Source organism: Haliotis rubra, unplaced genomic scaffold (assembly GCF_003918875.1).
Source record: "Haliotis rubra isolate DU_JTF1 unplaced genomic scaffold, ASM391887v1 Scf704, whole genome shotgun sequence".
Classification (NCBI taxonomy): Eukaryota; Metazoa; Mollusca; class Gastropoda; order Lepetellida; family Haliotidae; genus Haliotis; species Haliotis rubra.
Window position 1 is genome coordinate 506606 of NW_025767418.1, and position 7842 is coordinate 514447.

Genomic DNA, 7842 nt, shown 5'->3' on the forward strand with positions numbered 1-7842 from the left:
ATTAGAAAATGTCCTATTCAACTGAGTGATCTTTTCAATTCTTACTGTTTAATTTCAAAAAAAATGTTCCATGAACACTATAGCAACACACGTTGAATGAATTTCACTTAATACACCTGGTTTCTTTAACAAGTTAAAGTATCAGATTTGGGTTATATTTTGACCTTTGACCACTCTTTAGTTACGGACCAATGTGTTCTCCATATCTCGAGGTCAACTAGTGATAAAAGCGTTCGCCTGTCACGCTGCAACCCCGGGTTTGATTTCACCCCACGGTAACTTCAGTGTCTAAAACATACAATAACAGTAACACACGTACCCACAGTTTTAATATACGTAACAACAGTCTCCACACACGTAACCACAATCTCCATATACGTTACAATAGTCTATACACTTGGCAACGATCTCCATGTACGGAATAACAGTCTCTATACACGTAACCACAATATCCATATACGTAACAACAGTCTCTATACACGTAGCAACGATCTCCATATACGAAACAACGATCTCTAAACACGTAACAACAGTCTTCATATACGTAACAACAGTGTTTATACACGTAACAATGGTCTTCATATCCGTAACAACGGTCTCAATATACGTAACAAAGGTCTCAATATACGTAACAACGGTCTCCATACACGTAACCACAATCTGCATACACGTTTCCACAGTCTTCCCTCATAAAACAACAATCTCCATTGACATAGTCAAATTCAAAACTAATGAGTGAGTGAGTGAGTGAGTGGGAATTTAACGTCACATTGGCGCTTTTTCAGCCATATAGCCACGTGGGAAAGTGCATACATTTACACAAGTGAATCAGCTAATTTATTCTGTTATTTCAAAGGTTGGGTGTTTAGTTTTCCTTCTTATAATTTTTATAACTTATTATATTTAGCCATTTCATCAAGAAGCTACCTGTATTATTTGTGGATCTGTCTTCGGTTCAAAAGACTTTCAAGCAAATGGAAAGAACAGATGAGCGTGCTGTCATCATATCAAAAACAATTATAATCTATACAGCTACTACTTCCATTATGTGTCTAACTCACCTATTAATGTTTTAACAGTAATGGAGTCTGGGTCAGACAATCCTGTGATTGACACCATGAGTATCCATCTATACGATACAAGGACACGTGTCAGTGAAGTCACCAAACTGACTACCCGATCCCGTTAGTCGCTTCTTACGGCAAGCATGGGTTGCTGATAACGAGTTTCAAACTTGACCTTAACGAGTTAGTTAAAAGACCGGTATATTTATCTACCGTACTTGTAATATCTTATGGCCTATTTGAATGTACATGTTCTAGCGTTAATCTAACGCCAATGGCGTAGACTGAGGCTCATGCTGTTGTCTGACCCAGACTCGATTGTTCACAAATAGCTGGAATATTGCTGAGTGCGACGTTAAACAATCAAGCAGCTACTACTATTAATCTAACGATACAGCAGTGAAGTATTTTAAATGTTGAAGGGACGTAACGAATGCATGCAAATCTGCATTTATGAACAACATAAAACATAAATAATTTTTAAAAGTGTCACGTTTTATCAAGGTAAACTTGCGGGAACGCTCATTTTTCTAACATTTGAAAGTAGTTGTTAGGAAATGACTCAATGAATAATGAGTGAGTGAGTTTAGTTTTATGCCGCTGTTAGCAATATTCCATCAATATCATGGCAGAGGGACACCAGAAATGGGCTTCACACATTGTGGGGAATCGAACCCGGTTCTTCGGCGTGACAAGCGAACGCGAACCACTAGGCTACCCCACCACCCGACTCAATGTATGATCCACATGTTGGTACACAGCCTCTTAATATCAGCATTTCAGATTTATTAAACTGTTGCAAGTAATACCAAATTGTGTTAAATACAACTTCTAGTTAATGACTCAACTGTGCATATACACAGACTTCAGATTATAACTCACTCAACCCAACAGATCGGCATTGACGTGATTTAACATTTTCAGCTTTACACAAACTGATATGTTTAGTATTTTTAGGTTCCCGACTATTTGAAGTCAATTACTTTACACGATTCATAAGTCACAATCTTCCTACTTGTCTCTCTCTGTAAAAATATTTTAGACAGTTTGGGTGTCCGAATGCTTTGAGGATAATGTAATGACAAACGTCATTATGTGGGGCGGTGGGGTAGCCTAGTAGCTGAAGCGTTCGCTTGTCAAGCCAAAATACGCGGGTTCGATTCCCAACATGGGTACAATGTTTGAAGCCCATTTCTGGTGTCCCCCGCCGTGATATTGCTGGAATATTGCTAAAAGCGGCGTAAAACTAAACTCACTAACTCACTCTAGGAATATGCAAATTCAATCGCACATTCTAGACAACGCCAACGTTCTGCAATGAAAAAAGAGTGAACAGATAGCCTTGTAGTCAGTAAAAAAGTATTTATTCATTTTCAAAATAATTAGATACCTCATTGCATTATAACTATTAGCTTCTAAAGACATGTGCGATAACTAAACTGATATCTTCTAAGATACTATGATGAGTCGTTTTTTGCTTCTGGTTTAGAAACAGCGCGGATTTCTAGAATACTTTGAATGTAGGAGAGCTGTGTCTTGATTACAGAGATAAGGTAGACTTCAGGTAGACTGTCACTTTGCCGCTGATAGACAAGAACGTCACGGGGTCCAGATCTGTTACGCCATCACCTATAAAACATTCAACACCACATTCGTAGCAAGGTACGTCTATACACATCAGTCGTGGGTGAGGTGGTGGACAGCGGGAAATGAATACAGAGAGAGAGAGAGAGAGAGAGAGAGAGAGAGAGAGAGAGAGAGAGAGAGAGAGAGAGAGAGAGAGAGAGAGAGAGAGAGAGAGAGAGAGAGAGAGAGAGAGAGAGAGAGAGAGAGAGAGAGAGAGAGAGAGAGAGAGAGAGAGAGAGAGAGAGAGGAGAGAGAGAGAGAAAGAGAGAGACAGAGAGACAGACAGAGAGAATATGGCATTATTCAGTATTAATAGATTAACACATATTTCTCCAGAGTGATGAAGGAATTGAGCAACATTGTTCATTGTTAATAGATTGACACATTTCTATGCTGATGAAGGAAAGGCGCAGCGTTATTCATTGTTAACAGACTGACACATTTTTTACAGATGAAGGAAAAGAGCAACATTAATCATTCAGTTTGTTAATAGATTGTCATATTTTTCTACTGATGAAGGAAAAGAGCAGCATAATTCATTGTTGATAGACTGACACATTTCTCTATTGATGAAGGAAAAGGGCGGCATTACACACTGCTAATCGATAGACACACACACACCAGACCAAATGGTTCCGGTTCCACCCTTTATGGTTTCAACATTTATCGCCACCTTGTTGGTGCCAGTGGTTTACCAAAATGGTAAATGTTTAGAGCCTGTAACACTGCCAGCTTTAATTCCACATGTAGCTGTCATGCTCCATATAACTACCTGTGAAGATCCGGGTTAGAATATTGATCTTCATATAACTAGATTACTGTCCAAAACGTCGTTCAATTCAACTCACTACGATTTCGACCTTAAAGAATATTATTTCCGTAGCAATAAATATACATGAACCCAAAAAACCATGACAGTTAAGAATGCCTGGAACGTGAACCTCACGCAAAAGGCAGCTCGATACCTACTGTGCTCTATGAGAACACACGATGATGTAAGAATGAAAACAGCAAAGATTGATTTAAATAATATAGATAAAATATGTTTGATATCTCACCAGTTTGAACTGCAGTCGTGGTGTCGATGATGATGGGTGGTGCAGTGCGTCGTCCCTGGCAGATCTGGTACAGGTTTGGTGAAGTTGTGTTGAAAGCTGCCAACTCCGCATCTGTCATCTTGTCATTGGTCTTCATCGTGTATTCGTCATCGTTATCTGGGGTTGATACTAGCTCAGATGTCTATAACGATAAAAAGATCCTATCAGTGGACACTGAGTGAGTGAGTGGGTGGCTTTACGCCGCTTTTAGCAATATCTCAGCAATATCATGGGGACACTAGGAATGGACTTCACACAGTGTACTCAAGCTGGGAATCGAACCGGATTCTTTTGGCGTGACGAGCGAACGCTTTGACCACTAGGCTATCGCACCGTCCCTCACTGGTCATCGACGAAAGATGAGATAAGACAACTTTATTATAACATATTGTGTCGCTTGAGAACACGTGAAACATATTTTGATACCACAATGTTAGATTTACTGGTAACCTCCATTACAATTCACCTTTGCTACTAAAAAAAATCGTTAGCTTTGTCAGACACCAAACACCTTTAGATGCAAACTGTGTGGGTGTCGGGCGAACACTTGCTCGGGCGAACACCTGTTGTCATCTGTGATTTTCAGTGAACCATGCCATGTGTATAATTTCCAAAGCTATTTTCTCTTTCCGCCCTCCGGAATAATCGAGAGTGGTTCTTATCTGGCGTTGACGTTTAAATTCATTCATAACAGAATTGCATGAACGTGTATACATGCATGTGTGTAATGGAACACCATGAAAATCGGTAATTTCATGAAATCCCTTGAAGTTTAAGGGAATACATGAAATCCCTGTGGGTCACAGTGATTGCACGAAATCACTGACTCTTTTAGGGATTATGTGACATCCCTGGTTTGACACATTCCCTGTAGCATATACACTACTTCAACAACACCGTCAGCGGTCAAGCCTTACAGACATGTGTGACATTGTCTCTAGTGGTAAGGTGTTAATGGGTTGGATGTTGTTTAACGCCGTACACAGCAATATTCCAGCCATATTGCGGGTGCGTTAATGATCTTATAGTGCTTTTGCTTTTTATCCTGTTTATTTCAAAGTAGCGTCTGTTTTCAGGAAAATGCGGAAGTTATGTTATTGGCATGGGTAAATATATTTCTGCCACCATGTAATTTATCATGCATGCCCCGAAGTAACTTGAGTCGGTTTTGGCTCAATCAAAAAATCCAAATTCCAAAAACATACTGGTACATCTAGGTAGTAGATGTTGTATGTACTGAATGGTTAAAATGTGTACCCTGCCCGATTAATTATCTAAACCTTAGTTTCCTGATCTAGGAGTAGTTCCATTATAAGCTGAATATATTGAATTTATTTCGAAGATGAACTTACATTTCTGGCTGAGATAGAATTGATGGCTGCACTGAAGTCTGAGATGGGGAACACCAGACAGACTTTGGTGTCGTTAATCCTCACGCGAGCTGCAGCCACACCCTGGAAGGAAAAGCACACTTGTAATGATCTTGCCTCAAGTGGTTTCCAAGTGTAATTGAACTGGATCAAAGTGGTAGATAATGGGGCTGCTACCATTTTTAGAATCAGCACCACTGTAGCTTGTATCTATCATTTTATATCCACATGGTTACACACAACAATATTTGTATTCAGTAAAACTGCGAAAACAATGATATAAAAATGAACAGAATTGGTTCTGTAGAGAATGAAGATTCTGAGTGGACATATTGAATACTCTCCATAAACAGTTAATTTGCAGTTAACTGTATAATATTATACTACTCAGTTTTATACAAATTCAAGTTCTAATGTATTAACTACTCCCAATTTACAACTGAGGTCAAGCTTGAATATTTTCTGATCCAACTTCCTAAAAACCTCTCAGAGAAGTGTCTTACCTCAAACTGAGTGAGTTAGTTTAATTTTAAAGCCACATTAACAGCATTTCAGCCATATCGTGACTAAAACAAGGTCTAAATACATAATGGATGCATTTAGATGTATCTCTAACGCTGTGTGATAGTATTTTCATTACATTATAAAAGTGAAAACAATTACGTTTGGAAAATCATAAGCTGAAAAGGCGGATGAGATGTTAGAATTCTTGAGAGCTCTGCCGAATGAAGCTAAGGTAATGAATTCCTCTGTCCTGTTGAACTGAGCTAACTCTCTCACGGTGATGTTGTCGTCCACCATGCGAAACCACTGTCGTCGTTCGACGCCACCTCCAAGCTGGAAAACGGTGCAAGAAAACTCATAAGTGAATGTATAGTTAAGTAAAAATCGATAACAGGTGAGAATTAAATAACAAATAAGATAACAAATAAGAATTTCTAAATGGTTATAACGTTATAGATGTATGAATATTATGCTTCCAAATGACTCCAGAATGCTCGTTGTCAGTAAATTCATCTTAACATGATCATCTTCATGATAAACCCTAATAATGGTATTTTTTTTTTTTTTTCTGTGTAGTGAATATAATAACTTACCTTAACATCTACTTGTATGAAATCAGTCTTATACGGAACTAGATATACTATAGGCATAACACGCATACAATCCGTTATTGATTGATCTAATTTGTGAGTGAGTGAGTGAGTTTAGTTTTACGCCGCACTCAGCAATATTCCAGCTATATGGCGGTGGTCTGTAAATAATCGAGTCTGGACCAGACAATCCAGTGATCAACAGCATGAGCATCGATCTGCGCAATTGGGAACCGATGACATGTGTCAACCAAGTCAGCGAAACTGACCACCCGATCCCGTTAGTCGCCTCTTACGACAAGATAGTCGCCTTTTTATGGCAAGCACATGGGTTGCTGAAGACCTATTCTACCCCGGATCTTCATGGGTCTGTGAATGATACATCGGACACTATTTCAGTTACAACAAGACATCTTAGATCTGATGTACAAACAAAACGCTTGGCAGACGATCACAGATCACAAAAGACTGGTAGTTTTTACATATTAAGCATAAAATTATTTATAGAGGCGTACAAAGATGTATTTATCGAAAGATCTCACCGCGGCAATCATTGGGATTTCTCATTAGCCCTCCTCGTCCAAGTGGACGGCCTCCACTCGCTCCTGGTCTTCGCCGTACCCATGATGGAGGACCTCGTCTACCAGGTCTTTGTCCTCTTGCCGTAGGTCCTCGACCACCCGGTCTTTGTCCTCTTGTAGATCCTCGCCCGCCCTGTCTTTGTCCTCTTCTAGGTCCTCGTAGACCCTGTCGTTGTCCTCTTGCTGTAGGCCCTGACCCGCTCAATCGGCCCCCTCTTCCAAGAGGTTCTCTTATCGGTCCGCGTATGGCCAGCCTACCACGCCCTGTCCAATCTGGTCGCGTTAGGCCATTTGTACTTGTTCGCCTCCCATCTCTATTCGCACATGCAAGGCAACTCAAGGCAGCTAGCAAAACAAGCGTAATCTTCATGTCTAACTTTGCAGTCAACTATAACACAGTGACAGACTCTATCATCTGTAGACGAAATACAAATGTAACTGATAGCGATAAACCTGGTTTATATAGGAAAAGGAGTTGGTGACCTGCGGAGATTTATTGGATCTGATATGCATGATTGAGTACACAAACAAAGGTGACGTCAACATAGTCATTCATCTCCGAGCTTTGTCGTGAAAATCCACCGTAGATCCTTTGCATTTACAATGCCATAAACAGATTGATATTGTGGGGTCATGTAGAGTTTCAAGCGGAACAGCAAAGGGAAAGGTTAAATAAAAACAATTTACTGTATTCCTTAAGAGACATTCGTAATTCAAGGAACTGGCTATTCTATTGTCAGGCAGACACAAATCCATAAACCTTCTTGTCATATTTGTTCCGAATATCTCCTTTTTATAAAATATCGACAGATGTGAACTTGTCTCTACACGAGATAACACTCTCGATCATTGTTGATGTTACAACGAACAGTTCAAGTATAAAATAATAATGAACGATACAACTCAAACGTTTTCACCGCGCCTGTAAGAAAATTGAAAATGACTCAGGAGAAGTGGAGTGAGTGAGTGAGTTAAAATTTAACCTCCCCTCGGCAATATTTCAGCTATAT